This window comes from Lampetra planeri, chromosome 45, assembly GCF_965212315.1.
Source record: "Lampetra planeri chromosome 45, kcLamPlan1.2.h2, whole genome shotgun sequence".
Taxonomy (NCBI): Eukaryota; Metazoa; Chordata; class Hyperoartia; order Petromyzontiformes; family Petromyzontidae; genus Lampetra; species Lampetra planeri.
Genome location: NC_136151.1, coordinates 2,222,023 through 2,239,296, shown reverse-complemented (window position 1 = coordinate 2,239,296; position 17,274 = coordinate 2,222,023).

Sequence of the window (17,274 nt, the reverse complement as noted above, 5' to 3'; positions counted from 1 at the left end):
ACTTGTGGAATGCGTAGGAGGTGGGGGGGGGGGGGGTTCAAAGTTATATTATGCCCGTGCATTATGCAGTATGCAGGATTAGCAGCATCAAAGTGTAATAACAGCCATAGAGGGTTTACGTGGGGATTGGTTTGCCGGTCCTGCTTGTAGCCAATAAGGGTTGAGATAGGGACCATGGCCCATGCGTCATTACGACAGGTCATCAGGAGTGATTGGCCTAGCCATTCGGGGCCCCAGCCAATGGGGAGCCGGATGAGGGGCGTGGTCCCGGGATTGACAGGGAACCATCGAGAATGGTCAAAGCTGTCCATGTACGATTGGCTGGGGGAACCACGTGACGAAGGGATTAAGAGCGAGTGGAGGGGAATGATCGAGAGCAGACTGGAACTGACGAGAGCAGGGTCACGCGCGGACGGGGGCTGGGGTTGCCACGTGCGCGGTGGGGACTTAGTGCGTGGTCTGTCCTCTCTCCGTTGTCTGCCAGCAACGGAGAGTGAGTGAGAAAAGTGTATTGTGGAGTGGAAATAAAAGGACCGATTCCGAAGCCGTCTCTGGAAGGATTATTACACTGGTGTCAGAAGTAATTCTGCGACTGTTTGGACGATCGTCAAGATGTCTAAACACCTCAGGAAAAAGAACCTGTCCGTGCCTCTGTTGTAGGAAGAGGCCGAGACGGAGGAAGATGAGCTGTTGGGAGCTACAGCCCTGGTGCCGCCGACTGACGACGCTCGCCTCGACGCCTCTCAGCGTCGACCGCGGGAAGATGCGACCACCGCAGGACCGAGAGACGAATGGCGGCTGATGGCGGAGCAGATTGAGTCGTTGCGTGCAATTTTGCTAAGCCTGGTGACCGCGGTGGCGTCCTCACCAGCCGTGGGTCGCCAGATCGCCGATCAGCTGGACGCCGCGGGAAGGGGTCCTGCTATGGAAGCGGGACCCGCCATTGCTCCTGCCACGCGGGAGGACGCCGTCGTCTTGGGTGGGGCGGCTGCGCCGGAGTCGTCGGCCGCCATTTTGGGCGCGCCTGCTACCACGCGGACGCCGGACGCCATTTTGTCTGTACCGAGCGGAGAGCGGGAACGGCGGCCGGAGACGCCCGCGGCACGCGCCTGCCACCGCGGACATCGCCTTCCACAAATAAAATAATTTATCACCGGGGGCGATTGGAGTGCGCTTCGAGTTGGCTTTTAGATCTGTCAACTGGACGGAGGAAGAAGCGCTGGGAGCGCTACCTACGCTGCTCGATGATGTGTCTCTGGGAGTCTTCCGCTCCATTCCAGCGTCCAAGAAGAAGACACTGCAGGATGCGTTCACAGAGATGGCGGAATTTTACGACCCGCCGACATCGGCCACCAGAAAATTTATGTCGCGTCGCCGGGCACCGGAGGAATCGCCGTTGGCCTATCGGGGGGCGTTGATGGCGATGGCCATGGCCGCCTACCCCGACGCAACGGCCGAGCATTTGGATCCACTCATCCTTTCCCGCATGCTGGAGTTGTCTCAGGAGCTCAACATCTCTCTACCAGTGTGCGGCCACGAACCGCTTTCATCGTGGTGGGTGGCGCGCTGCCTGGACGCTAAGTTTAATCTCAAGCGGTGGGACCAGATGGCGGCGTGGCCGGGGAAACCCGAGATCGACGGGCCGCCTCTGGGGTGGTCTCCACGACTGGTTTTCCACTGCTCCGACGACTCGGGCGACGACGACATGCTGGCTGCTGCTGTCCCGCGTAGGATTCCGGGCCGGCGGCTGCGTGCCCAGCGGGACGACTACACGGCCCGACCGCGTGCGAGGGCCGGGTCGTCCGACCACCGGCCGACGTCGGCCGCGTGTTTTAAGTGCGGCAGACGGGGCCACTTCGCCCGTGACTGCCGCTGCCGACCTCTGCTGTCGCCTCCTCCGCCAAGGGGACATCCATCTCCTCTATCTGCCGCGGAACTGCAACAACCTCGGGCGAGTCGGCACAAATCGGACACCCGGCAGGTCGTGTCACATCACTCATCCACTCGCACTCATTCTTACACTCCTAAGGCCGATTTTACTTCTCCTGCTCCATTGACACGCTCTGCTACACAGTGGAAGAAATTGGCTCGCAGGATTGTGGCTGCGGTGTCGGGCTCGTCGACGGTACGTGGTACCATCGACGGCGTTGACGTCCGTATCTTGGTGGACACTGGCGCATCGGCTACCATCATTTCGGATGTAATTTTTCATTTGTTGTCCATTCCTGCGTCGAGAATACGCAAGGTTAATGATGCGTGTGTTGCCGCCAATGGGGGGAGCATGGGTATCTGCGGACAGGTGGATGTGCGCATCGCTATCGGAAATATTACCGCCGCAGGACCTGTGTTAATTTCTCGCTCGCTAGCTGTCCATGCTTGTTGGGGACGGATTTCCTGCGCCGGATGCCATTGCGAATACGGGTCGACCAGGACTGTTTGGAAATGCCGGGGGGTCGTAGGATGGCGTTCCTGCCTTCCCTGCTGGCCAAGGCGCCTACAGGTAACGCAGTTACTGCTGTAGTTGCGGCTACGGTGGAAGTTCCATCGGGAGCGCAAATGCTCATTCCGCTACGTTACCGAAAACTGCTTCAAATGGGAAGGGGTGCGAAAGGCGTGCTATTATCCCCATCGAATTCCGTATCGAAATCCTTTTCTTTGGCGGCGGCACAAACGATTGTGCGCCCAGGTCAGGCACCTTTCATACAGGTCTTGAATGGGGGACCTGATCGCGTTGTTGTTCCGGAGGGATCGGTGCTGGCACACGCCATTATGCAGTATGCAGGATTAGCAGCATCAAAGGGAGGGAGTAGGGTTAGCAGTAATAGAGGGAAGGAATTTTAATAGTAAGGAGCTGCAGCAGCTAAAACATCATGTAAAAATCTAAAATATAAACTACATCAGTATCATCAATATACTAAATATACTCTCTTGGAGAGTATTACTGCTAACCCTACTTCCTCCCTTTGATGCTGCTAATCCTGCATACTGCATAATGCACGGGCATAATCTGACTTTACACCCCCCCCACCTCCTACGCATTCCACAAGTAGTGACTAATCCCAAATCTGCATTTTCCATAAATATGCTAAAATCCTCTTGATATGCAAATTCCTTTGTCAAGGCGCCCCTTCCCCCTCCAACCCAGCTAAAATATATGCTGCCAAGCCTGGTGGTGCCCATTCAAACGCTGTCTTTCCGACAGACCTGTTCTTCACCTGAGGACGGCTGCTTGCCTTGTGGCCGAAACGTCGTGAGAATTATTTTATTATGTTTTATTTTTATTATTTTATTATTTCTTTCTGTAGCGAGAGCGGGTGTTTCCAACATACTGCGAAGCATGGGAAACTACAGAAATGGGAAGCGAGCCCATGACTGTCCCAGTGGGGTCTATTCCCTCCTGTCAGCCGTCTCTCCGTGCCGCCACAAGGACTTTCCCCTGTTGTCAGCTGATCTTTCTCAGCAGTCACTGGACGAGTCCAGATATTCAGATTCCAAGAACACAGGATGAGATGTTACTATCCTTTGTGCAAGCACTTCCATATACTGCCGTAAAAAAACCAACATTTAATAATATAATGCATTACTATACACCACCTTAGACTATACATTGTAATATTACACTATGTATTATTCTACCCACCCTACTGTATACCACACTGCTGTATATTCACTATACAATTACGATACTATATATTACCTTATACATTATATTTAACATTACACTTTTATACTATTCATTATTATACAATCTGCTATACACTATACCATTGACCGTCGCGTGAAAGGTACTAAGAGGAAGCAACAAAATATGTGAATGGGAGAGTGGTGGCAGGAGATTTGCAGCAGAGCAAAGACTCCATTCCCTGCGAAGAATAAAACATATATATATAGTCAATGCCAGTGAGTGGACTGTGGTCTGAAAGTCACCGTAAACGTGAACACAATCAGTTAAAATCCGAAATGGTTTATTACGTCCTTCCAATGATTGCTGAGCCAGAATCTATTTTCTCGGTTGAAATTGTCTCTGTGTTTGTATATGTGGATCGCCTCATGAACGAATTTCTCATGGTAGCCAGATGGCTTTCAGAGAACCTCTGTCTTGGAAAAGTCAATGTCATGTGTGCCCACTGAATTATAACAGTGATCTGCCACGGCAGAGGTGTTTGTCCTACCGTGTTTCAGGTCTGCTTTATGTTCACGGATGTGGTCCGAGGCATGTCGTTTGGTTTCTCCAATGTAACTGCTACCACAGAGGCAACTTAGTTTGTAGACGCCAGGGTACTGTATGTCTGGAACCACATCTTTTACAGACGGGACCAGATCACGGATTTTATGTACTGTGTTGAATCGGACCTGGATCTTGTGTTTATTCAGGATTTTGGAGATCTATTTTTGTGACCCCCGCAATGTAGGGTAAGGTGATGGTTTTGAATGGCTCCTCAACAGGATCCTTCTTGATAGTTGGAGTGATGGCTTTGCGGATTGTGTAGTCGGAGTAACCATTAGCCTTGAGAGCTTGGCGTACGTGCTTGAGTTCACTGGCAATGTGTTCCTGGTCGGAGATGCATTGGGCTCTATGGTATAGATTCTTGATGAGGGAATTCTTCTGGGATGGATGGTGGTGGGAATCCGGTTTTAAGTAAGCATCCGTATGGGTGGCTTTCCTGTAGACAGAGTGGCTCATGGAACCATCAGGTCTCCTTTTAATTAGGACATCCAAAAAGGGTAGCTTGCCATCTTTTTCGACTTCCATGGTTAATCTGATGGCTGGGTGTATGGAATTGATGTGGTCGAGGAATTTGTCTAGAGCAGGCCGGCCATGTGGCCAGATGACAAAAGTGTCATCTACGTACCTCTTCCATAAGGTCGGGCGTAGAGTGGCAGTCTGGATGGCGTCAGTCTAAAATTTCTCCATGAAAACGTTGGCTACAACCAGAGATAGGGGGGAGCCCATTGGGGTGCCCTCAGTTTGTTTGTAGAAAGTTCCACTCCAGGTGAAGTATGTATTGGTTATGCAGTGTCTCACCAGGGGGGGTAACTCAGTATTCAGTCCTTGATTAACCAAATCTTCAATGATTGCGATGGTGTCAGGTACAGGAACTTTGGTGAATAAGGAAACCACATCAAAACTGACAAGCAGGTCGTCTGGGGACAGGAAAATGCCCTTGAGTGTCGATACCAGGTGAGTAGAGTTTAGTACCGCAGAGGTGGTTTTTCCAGTGAAAGGCCGCAGGATTTCAGACAAAAAACGATCCAGTTTGTAGGTGGGGGGGTTGATAGTAGAGACAATGGGGTGAAGGGGTGTATCTTCTTTATGTATCTTTGGCAAGCCATATAATCTTGGTGGCCTGGCTGCAGAAGGTTTCAACGAGAACTGTTTTTATTATTTCCCTTCTACGTGACTTTACCGAAAGAACCAAGAAGATGAATCCCTGCAGTAACAAAAGCTTTAAATCGAAAAATATGATTTACAAATATATAATTAGTATCGACCCATATCGTAAAGATAGGCACTTGCGTATTTCATCTGAAAGTTCACCATCATTGATTCGAGAAAGCTTGACTCTGCTGATGACACACTGTTGTGTCAAAAACCCATCTGGAATGTGCTTGTACTGTATCAAAACTGTTCAAATGTGGCACTCCCAGCAGTCCGTTGGACTTATCGGTGTTATAAATAGCAATACATAATTAATGCCATATATTTTGTCTGTTTTCTTTCAATTGAGAACCCATACGACCGGTTCGGCTTCAAATTATATTTCTCTGCGTGGAAACAAATCTCAGCTTAGAGCAGTGGTTCTCAACCGGAGAGGTACGCAGACCCCTGGGGGTACGCAGACCCCTGGGGGTACGCAGACCCCTGGGGGTACGCAGACCCCTGGGGGTACGCAGACCCCTGGGGGTACGCAGACCCCTGGGGGTACGCAGACCCCTGGGGGTACGCAGTCCCCTGGGGGTACGTGGCAATGTCCTAGGGGGTGGGGCGTCAGGCGATTTATAAAATACGTGAAATATCATACACGTTAGAGTCATTGGTTAACAATCACGTATGAATCTGCCAATATAAAATAACTACGATACAATTTATATCCGTATGGTAACCTAGAGCGACACAACATAGCTTTATAAACTCATTGATCGTAAACGACGTGATTCCACGTGTCACCCGCGAGCTAGAACAAATGACGTCACTCATACAGAGCGTCCGTTGATTTTTTATTCGTTTGCAGTTTTTTTCGAGATAGGATACACCTCACAAAATTGAAAATCGGTTCAAATATTGACGTTTATTCTTCATACATTTATTTCTCAGACCCATGATGGGTCAAGCAAGGGCAGTACTCAGATGAAACTGAATTCAACAAGGGGGGTAACAGTGGCCAACAAAATAACCTTACGGCGGGACCCTGGGGTCACATAAGCCCCCAGCTCTCGCATGAACTGCGTTGCGACGTAATTTTATGTCTGTTGAAGGCGAACGATATGGCAATCTATTCCTCTCGATGAGCTCTACACGATGTGCTAATCAAAGTTTCAAAGTTTTGTTTATGACTACAGCAATGTTGGAAACGACATGACAACAGAATGATCCCCACCATGTTTATGTGCACGGTGGGACGGAGTGGGCAAAAATTTATTAATTAATTCCGATTTCGACTTCCGTTTATTCAGGACTCCAGGGTCCCGCCATAAGGTTCAGATGTTGAGAACCACTCCTCTAGGCTGCGATAACATGAGGGGGTCACTCAGCATTGCTCAGCTCATCAATGAGCCCTCACAGCTGTCTGACTCAAATATATATTAATTAATAGTTAATTTAGAAAAAAAATCGTCTGATGCCATTTCATGCTGTCATAAACCAATAGCGATGGTAAATCAAAGGCTGAATCGGGACAGCTCTGTACAGGATCCGCGTGCAACGTGAGGCATATGGTTGAGCGTGACAAAATTTATTTGCCTTTTGATGCTTACTCAGGGGGGTGGCGGAGGCTTGAGGTGGTTTAGGTAGAGCAGTGGATCTTCTTACTAATGGGGTGGGGAGGCTTGAAGTGGTTTAGGTAGAGCAGTGAATTTTCTTACTAAGGGGGGTGGGAGGCTTGAGGTGGTTTAGGTAGAGCAGTGGATCTTCTTACTAAGGGGGGTGGGGAGGCTTGAGGTGGTGTCGGTAGAGCAGTCGATTTTCTTGCTAAGGGGGGTGGGGAGGCTTGAAGTGGTTTAGGTAGAAAAGTGGATCTTCTTACTAAGGGGGGTGGGGAGGCTTGAGGTGGTTTAGGTAGAGCAGTGGATCTTCTAACTAAGGGGGTGGAGAGTCTTGATGTTCTTTAGGTAGAGCATTGGATCAGCAGCTAACACCGAATGGGCAAAATCAAGTGAAACAATATACAATTAATATATGACGTGAAAATTTTACATATCTTAAATAAATGAATAAAAAGTAGATAAATCGTTTAAATAAATAATATTTGTTGCGAGTGCTGGGCGAGTTGTTTTTGTTGGAACGACATTTGCTCCCATCACGTAACTTTGTGCTCCTTAACGGATTAATTCGATTTTTCACAAGCTGAGATGACTTATTTTTAGCTCCTATGCCAGTTAACCGCTAAAGGTGTTCAGGACACTGATTGACGCATGGCAAATAAAAAAAAATGAGGATCATGGACAATGAAAAATAAAAAGTTACTTCAAAATGCAACCCATCAACCTGATTGCAAAACACCCCCATACATAAATACAGCTCTCGCCGGTTCTGCCACTCGTACAAACCTTGCACAACACATCACACCCGCTGTCGTCTGAGCGCAAGACTGATCCGGTTTGGTTAGCAAGCCACTAGAGTTATGTGCTGTTAAATAATCGAGATTGACAAACTAATTTCTTTAGAACTGCTTATTATTGTATTTAGTAAGATTTTTTATCTCCCGCACCTCTTATTAGCACGGTTGGCTAAGTACGGTGCCAAAAAAGTTCAACACACATACACACGTCTTGTATTCACCTGCATTAAAATATAGATTTTTATTTTTTCCGATTTTGAAAAAATGGCTCGTTATTTTGGTTGCCCGGGTCTCTCGTGGCAGTCAAAGAGTTGGGGCACCGACAAAAAACTTGCCCACATTTGCCGGCGGGGTCATCCTTGAAAAATAGCTTTTTAGCTCAGTGAAAACTAGTCATTGAATTAAAGTTCTGATTCGTATGATTCTGAAGTGTGTGTGAGAGAGTGGGCGAGTGGGAGGATGGGTGAATGAGTGGGCGAGTGGGAGGGTTGGTTAATGAGTGGGTGTTATAAGTGGGTGAGTGAGTGGTTGAGTGAGTGTGTGATTGCATGTCTCTGTAATTGGGACAGTCAGTGGGTATGTAATTAAGGAACGCTTTTATGTTATCTTTCGGCAAAGTTGCCCTTGAAAACAAATCACTTCTTAGAACAATGGGATCTACTCGGGAAAGTACACTTCTGGTTGGTCTGAAAACCCTTGAGGAGCAGCCGTCAGGGATTTTTAGCTGCCATGATGCCTGTGCATTGCACCACGCTGTGCCTCAACACGCTAGAGGAGCAGCGTGGTGTGATGAACTAAGACTGGACCACTTGGGGAGGGGGATGTAGTAAGATGGATGAAAAACGCATGTACAATAGCCGTGCGTGTAAATGTGAAACAACAACAACGCAGGTGAAACAAGTGGTGGGTGAGACAAGGTGAGGGTGAGAGATGGTGACATCGCCAAAAGTGGGTGATGGAGGCAGGCAGAGTTGATGATAGAATCACTCTGTAAGCAAAAGGCTCAAAGACACCAACTCTAAATATAAAGCAGGCGTCAGGTGAGCGAGATAAGATCTCCCAACCACTGTAGCACCAAATCCATTGCTCTTTCTTGCCATAAACACCAACTTGTGCGCTAAACTGTAGAATGAGTTCATCTCTCGATACTCATATCAGAATAAGCCACCACAGCTGAGCCTCGCCGATTTATATTAACAACACTAATTTCTACAAATGATTTTATTTTTTAAAGATGGAATCCCTTTGATATATTTTGTTAATTTCAATGTGTGTACTGTAGACGTGTTCACCTTCCAGCTGGTGTTTGTGTACCAAGGGGGCAGGTTCACATTCCAGGCAGTTTCACTTGATGTAAATTCTTTCTTTACCATCGCTGTAAGAGAGAGGTTCTGGTCCAGCGTCTTTCTGAGCCACACAGCGAGCGATCCCAGCGATACCATGGGCCATATCGAGTGCAACTTCCAGTGAGATTGTGGATAGTGAGCTGCTCTACTCAATCTGCCTGGGCACATTCGTCTGCCCCTCCACGCTGAGCTGCGGACACTCGTTCTGCTCTCAGTTTGTGGGTTCATGTGCTCATGTCGTGGTTTTTCCTTGATTCGTTTTTACCCCCCTGCCCCATATTCCCCGAGATTTCCCTTCAGCTGGAGCTGGAGACGCGAGTTGTGAAAGTGGAAAACCCAAACCAAAATAACCCAACACTACACAACTTTGAATCGAACAGAAACTTACATTCATAACCCATTCTTTCCTTTTGGTATTTAAAGGTTTCTTTTTAATTTGATCGGTTTTTATTTATTAATAACTCACCCCCCTCCCCCTGGGATCTACATTTGAAAGTAATAAGTACCGAATGTGTAAACATAATGTGCTTGTAGCGGTCGTGATTTTGTACGTTTGCCCACTGACAAAGAAATGATCAGTCTATAATTTTAATGGTAGGTTTATTTGAACAGTGAGAGACAGAATAACAACATCAAAATCCAGAAACACGCATGTCAAAAATGTTATAAATTGATTTGCATTTTAATGAGGGAAATAAGTACTTGACCCCTCTGCAAAACATGACTTAGTACTTGGTGGCAAAACCCTTGTTGGCAATCACAGAGCTCAGACACTTCTTGTAGTTGGCCACCAGGTGTGCACACATCTTAGGAGAGATTTTGTCCCACTCCTCGTTGCAGATCTTCTCCAAGTCATTAAGGTTTCAAGGCTGACGTTTGGCAACTCGAACCTTCAGCTCCCTCCACAGATTTTCTATGTGATGAAGGTCTGGAGACTGGCTAGGCCACTCCAGGACCTTAATGTGCTTCTTCTTAAGCCACTCCTTTGTTGCCTTGGCCGTGTGTTTTGTGTCATTGTTAATTAAAATTTATTTCCTTCATTAAAATGCAAATCAATTTATAACATTTTTGACATGCGTTTTTCTGGATTTTGTTGTTATTCTTTCTCTCACTGTTCAAATAAACCTACCATTAAGATTATAGACTGATCATTTATTTGTCAGTGGGCAAACGTACAAAATCAGCAGGGGATCAAATACTTTTTTTCCCTCACTGTAGGTGTCTGAGAGCATTCAGGTGAAAGTTACATTAATTTATGATATGGTTGGTTTGACGGTCGAAGGATAAAGTTGAATCTAGGATGACACCGAGGTAGCAGAAGTGATCAGTGAACCTGATACTGTGACCGAAGATGTGTATGTGTGTTGGGAGTTCTGATGAGTTGAGACATTGCCTGGTACATAACATGATGGCTAGGTTGTGTGCAGTGAACCACTGTTGCAAGGCGGTGGTACATTCCGAGAGCCTCTCAAATCCATATGCATTGCTATAATCGATGGGGGTGAATAGAAGTGTCATCCGCGTATGAGTGGTGCTTAACACTGACGCTTGCGATGAGCCGGCCGATCGGGGAAGTGTAGACTGCGAAGAGCAGGGGACCTAGTACAGAGCTCTGGGGAACCCTGCATAATGCTTTTGTTTCAGGTGATGTGGACGTGCCCATCCTGACTGAAGATTGCCGATCAGAAAGGTACGAAACTATCCACTTGAGTGCTGAGCCACATATACCAAAGTCGGATTTCAGGAGGGAAGTAAGGGGCGAGTGGTTGATGGTATCGAAGGCTGATGAAATGTCCAGACTTACAAGTGCAACAGTGGAGCCAGAATCAATGATCGTTAAAATGTCAGAGCACTCTAGTGAGTGCTGTTTCTGTGGAATAGTTTTGATGGTAAGCTGACTGGAAGCAGCAGTAGTATGCGGAGGAGGTGATGTGTGGTTTTAGCTGGGCGAGGGCTAGTCGTTCAAGGAGTTTAGAGAGGTTAGAGAGGTTAGTGATGGGACGATAACTAGACGGGTCATCCAGGTCTAGACTTGGTTTCTTTAACAAGGGAGAAACTAGGCCAGATTTGAGGTTGGACGGAAAACACCCCATAGAGAATGATGCATTTGCGATGTCCCTGATCATTATGGCGAGTTCCGGAGCACATTGCTTGAACAAGGGACCTGGGAGCACGTCGAGTGGCGATGACTTCAATGGAAGTGATTCAATTAAAGAGAAAACGTCTTTGTAGACACCAGCTTTAGCATAGTTAGAAAGGTGTTTGGGTGAGTGCTTACAATTTCAGGTAACTTGAGCGCGGTACAATGGTGCATTGTGTGAGTAGACGTGCAAGAGTTTGCGACGGTGATTAGCTTGTTGGTGAAGTAAGTATTAAAAGAGGTGGCAAGTTTCAGTGAGGCCAGGGGATCGCTAAGGTGAGGAACCATGGTGCTAACAGGATGTAGAAGATCTTTGAGGGTTTTCCATAGAATGCGCGGTTTTCCGGTTGCTGTTTTGATGCGTTCTTCAATGTAGGAGGAACGTGAGACAAGGATACGCTTGTTAATTTATAATTTAAACCCCAGAAATGCCGATTGTTGAAAACATCTGTTAAATACTTGGGGCATGTGGTCAGTGAAGCGGGGGTCGCCACAGACCCAGAGAAAACCAGTTGTGTACGTGCGTACACAACTAAGACAGTGTCGGAAGTGCGTACATTCGTGGGATTTGCGTCATACTACCGTCAATTTGTTATGGATTTTGCCACAATTGCGAGGCCGCTGCACACGCTGACTGCTAAGGGTTAGAAGTTTCTATGGGGTGACAAGGAACAGCGTTCGTTTGAGACGCTCCGGGACGCTCTGGCTGACGCACCACCGCTCGGATATCCAAATTTTGCGGAAATGTTTATTTTGGAAACCGATGCCAGTGACACGTGCATCGGCAATGTATTGTCGCAGATGATTGACGGAGTTGAAAGGGTTGTCGTGTATGGCAGCCGTGTACTGTCCCCGGCAGAGCAAAGATATTGTGTAACACGCAGGGAATTGTTGGTGATTGTACACTTTGTGCAGCTGTATCGACCATACTTGTACGGGAGACAATTTTTGGTCCACACTGACCACGCGGCACTGCAGTACTCCTTGCGGATCGATCAACCCTCGGGTCAGATGGCCCGGTGGCTTGAGGTCCTGCAGGGATTCTCCTTCACGGTCCAGCACAGGAAAGGATCGCGTCATGTTAACACGTACGCTCTGTCCCAATTGCCTCAGTCGTCGGGCTTGTGTAGATGCTTCGAGGGATCGCTGCGCTGCGGGCCACCGCTGCAGGGCATTCCAGCCATGGCCGCTGCAGCCGATTCAGACTGGGTTGACGAAGCACCAGCTAAGGAGCCTGGGTTGCTGGGATTGTCAAGGGAGTGTTGGGCGCGCTTGCAAGCGGACGATCCTTCGCTTACCAGAATGAGGCTTCGGGCCTCCCGTTCCAAACAGTCGGATGATCGGGCCTTTTTTCGGCTCATAGACGACCTCCTGGTCAGGTGGGATGTCGTATTACAGACACGCACGAGCGATTGATGCACTTGGGTGAGAAAAAAACCGCCTTGACTTTGAGTAACGATTTCTATTGGCCGGGATTGCAAAATGATGTTCATTTGTATGTTAAGGCTTGTCACGAGTGCGCACAGCGGAAGGCGCCGGCACAGCCATATCGAGTACCATTGCAGTCGATACGGGTTTCACGGGTGAACGAGATTGTAGCCCTTGATATTCTGGGACCGTTCCCCGTTACCCCGCGAGATCACAAATACTTGCTTGTGGGGGTCGAGTAACTCACTCGGTGGCCTATGGCATGGCCGCTAGTGGACCAATTGGCAGGATCGATCGTGGAGGCCTTCCTGCAGGGTTACGTTTTTGACAATGGTGCCCCGAATCACCTGCTTACTGAACAGGGTAAAAAAAAATTGTCCCGCCTATTGAAGGAAGTGTGTGATGCATTGGGTACAAGGAAAATTCAGACATCCCCATACCACCTGCAAACCGACGGGATGGTTGAGCGTCTTCATCGAACGTTGACATCTATGTTGTGCCAACAGGTTAATTCAGCTCAGACAGACTGGGATCTACATGTTCCGGCGGCCTTGGCTGCTTATAGATTGGCCCCACACGCCTCGACAGGGTATTCACCCTTCTATTTGATGTATGGTCGTGAACCGGAAGCCCCTGCCCTAGTCAAGCTGGGGGTGAAAACTAAAGGGAAGTCGTCAGCGGTGCCTGTCCCCATGCTTGAGGCATTGGATCGTCTGAAAAAGGCTAGGGAGGCCTCGCTGGGAAATACGAAACGAAGGCAGGCGGCTAATGAGCGCCTGCACGGTACACAGCCTCCACAGGAGCCATGGCAGGTAGGGGGCAAGGCCTGGTTACATTGTCCGATGTTGCCAGTAGGCACATCACCAAAATTCCATCGGCCCTGGCAGGGGCGCGTTGAGATTGTGGAAGTTCGCCGGGATCAGAGTGTGAGGATTCGATACGGTCGCCGATTGTGGCATATTCACCCATCGCACTTGAAGAGATATGTGGTACCTTATGATGCGTAATCTCCCATCCCGGAACGGCCTGTATTGGATGTGTCCGACGAGCGTACCGTGCGACGACAGGAAAACGCACCTCAGCAGTTTACCCCTATGTGTCTGCAGGATCGCCATTTTTGAGTCAGGAGCTACCCCGGGACGCACGCGACCGTGTTGGGGTCTCATTGGGGAATGGCCGGGGTAACGAAGATGGGTGCACGTTTCTGGCAGGACGCTGCCCCGCGCCCACGGAGAGATATTCCCTGCCCCCTGTTCACTCGGGCCGGGGTGACGGACCGGCTGTGGGAACCCGCTCAAGAAGATTGACTTTTTCATAAACACTGTGTGACATAGATGTTGGGGGCCATATTCGGGGGAGATCGTGTACATTTTGTTGGGATATTGTGTATTGCCGCGTGACGTGTTGTGTTTTAGCCGGGACGGCTAACTCTTTAAACATGGGGGGGGGGGGTTGATGTAGGACTTGAGAAAACACGCGTCATGCATTGGGTTGTGATACGGACATGCGGCGGACAGTGAGGGCAAACGGGGACACAGGCAGCGGGGCGCCATACTGTTGTTATTGTGCTAATGAACGTGGTAAGGTAATTAAGGGCAGCTTGCAGGTGTTCGGGGGTAATTGAGGACGCAGGCCGGTGATTGGTCGACAGGTGTGAGTGTCTGAGATTGGCGCCGGGGTATCTACAACAACAACATCCTGTGACGCTGGGGGTTGGGGGCGAGTAGCGGAGCGGGGGATAACCTAATTGATTGGGGCAAATTGGTTCGGGGATAAAGGCAAAGAGCGTGGGGAGAAACGGGGGTTTTAGTTGGTTGGTGCCTGGGACGAGAGACGGAGATAGAAGAGACGGAGCAGTAGACAAGAGAATATCGTAGCAGTGGACAAGAGAGTATAGTATAGGGTAGCAGTGGACAAGAGAGTATAGTATACGGTAGCAGTGGACAAGAGAGTATAGTATAAGGTAGCAGTGGACAGAGAGGGAGATAGTGTACGGTAGCAGTGAACAAAGAGAAGACAGAGTATGGTAGCAGCGGATAAAGATAATACAGTATAGGATAGCAGTGGAGTAACGGACCTTAGTGGAGAAGCAACCACGGAGTGAGACGGCAGGGAGAACAAAGAGCGACCGAGCTGGACAGAGAGAGCAGAGAGGGAGGTCGCTGGAGGAGAGGAACAGAGGGAGAGCGAGTGAAGCTAGTTGAGCGAGCAAACGGAGGGGCATAGAGTGATGCTGATGGGGAGTTGTGCATTGAAGAGTATGGAGGAACATTGAGTGATGCCGACGGAGGAGATGTGAACTATACGCGTTAATAAATAACCGAGAAAGACAAAAGAAGCTGTCGCGTCAGTACGAGTCGTACAATTGTATAATATTCAAATACTGTCAAATTTCTTTTTTCACACTCACGATGTATGCATAATGTCAGAATGATTAATAATTAATAAATGCCAAACATTTTTTTCAAATTACTAAATGGCAACCTCGTGCCTTACCCACAAAACTAGCAACTACCCAAAGCGTTGAATAGGCACGTAAAATATATTCATCAACTGAAATTGATTATGACAAATAAATAATTCACGTGAGATTTGATTATTTACGATGCATGTACATTACATGGCAATGTTCATCATCATCATCAGCCATGCTCAATCGACTGCCGGGAGTTTTCCAAACTGGTTACTCCGACCAACGCCTCCTACTTTCTTCCCTCCAATTTCCCAAGCCAATCACCATCAAATTCACCCGCAACTTGCGTAATTTTAAGGGTATCGAGTTTTCTGCTTTTCGTCACCTCCTTGCAAATTCGCGTTCAATGTTATCCCCATCATCGGATCCAACCGTCTACGCTCTCCAACTAGAAGCTGACATGAGGGCGGCGCTGGACAAACTAACTCCATTAAAATCACGAACCGCTAGGCAGTCTTCCCACGACACTCACTTGTTCTCAAGAGATGCCATCATTGCTAAGCGAACCAGGAGGCGCCTTGAAAGTATCGCATGCTGCAGTGGTCTACCTGCTGATCGACTTGCTTACAGAGTCGCCTGCAGGAAAACTAACAAACTGATCCTAGTCTCACGTTCCTCCTACATTGAGGAACGCATCAAAAAAGCAACTGGAAAACCGCGCATTCTATGGAAAACCCTCAAAGATCTTCTACATCCTGGTAGCACCATGGTCCCTCACCTTAGCGATCCCCTTGAATCACTGAAACTTGCCACCTCTTTTAATACCTACTTCACCAACAAGCTAATCACCGTCGCAAACTCGTGCACGTCTAGCGACACATCACACCATTGTACCCCGCTCATGGTAACTAAAATTGTAAACACTAACCCAGACACTCTTCTAATTACGCTAAAGCCGGTGTCTACAAAATACGTTTTCTCTTTAATTTAATCACTTTATTTGAAGTCATCTCCACTCGACGTGCTCCCAGTTTCCTTGTTCAAGCAATGTGCCATCATGTAGCTGCTCACCCCGAGCCCTCATTACTCTGGTAGTGCGTTGTCTTTGAACTGTGCGCCTTTTGGCGTCATCTGGTCGAACACCATATGAGACGAGGCTCTAAAGAAAGCTGTCTCTGGTGTGGACCAATCAGTTTCAAAGACAATGCATAAATTATCAGAGTGTTGTTTTTGTTTGCATTTGACTGCAAGTATTGTGGTTAATGTAAGCATGATTCCTTGCAAAAGGTATCAGTTTTGTTGCCAGAAAAAAGGGGAAACCCCCTATTAGTATATTTTGGTACTGGCAAAGGAGATCCCATGATGTAGCTGCTCACCCCGAGCTCTCATTACTCTGGTAGTGCGTTGTCTTTGAACTGTGCGCCTTTTGGCGTCATCTGGTCGAACACCATATGAGACGAGGCTCTAAAGAAAGCTGTCTCTTGTGTGGACCAATCAGTTTCAAAGACAATGCATAAATTATCAGAGTGTTGGTTTTGTTTGCATTTGACTGCAAGTATTGTGGTTAATGTAAGCATGATTCCTTGCAAAAGGTATCAGTTTTGTTGCCAGAAAATAGGGGAAAACCCCTATTAGTGTATTTTGGTACTGGCAAAGGAGGTCCCATGATGATTTCATTGCTTCATCTCTGTGGTGGTTATACTGGTAGAAACCTCTGGTTACAGCAGCCCACAGGGGATTATTTTTCCCGTCGTGCATTCTAAATATGGGAGGGGTGGGTGCGCTGGGTGGAGAGGGGAGGGTGGGGAGCGGCTGGGTGGGAAGGGAGGGAGGGGCTGGGTGGGGAAGGCGGCCACGGCACTCAATCTCTACATTTAAGCCGCCAATTCGTTGAGCCATCATTCGACGTAAGGTCACTTCGCAATCCTATACAGCTCAGTGGGCCCTGCCCGGTCAAAATGAAACATTTAGTTGAGCACTGTACACATTTCTGCACAGGGCACTGTACAAACGTGTGCTGTATCAACTACCGACGTTGGGAGCTGCTGCTATACGAGGTTCGGTTCCTGTTTTGAAAAAAACCCATACCATTCCTCCTGGGTCGATAAAGTAGGTATGGCTTTGTGGGGAAGCCAACGGCGCTTGTGTGTGTACACCTATGTTAACCAT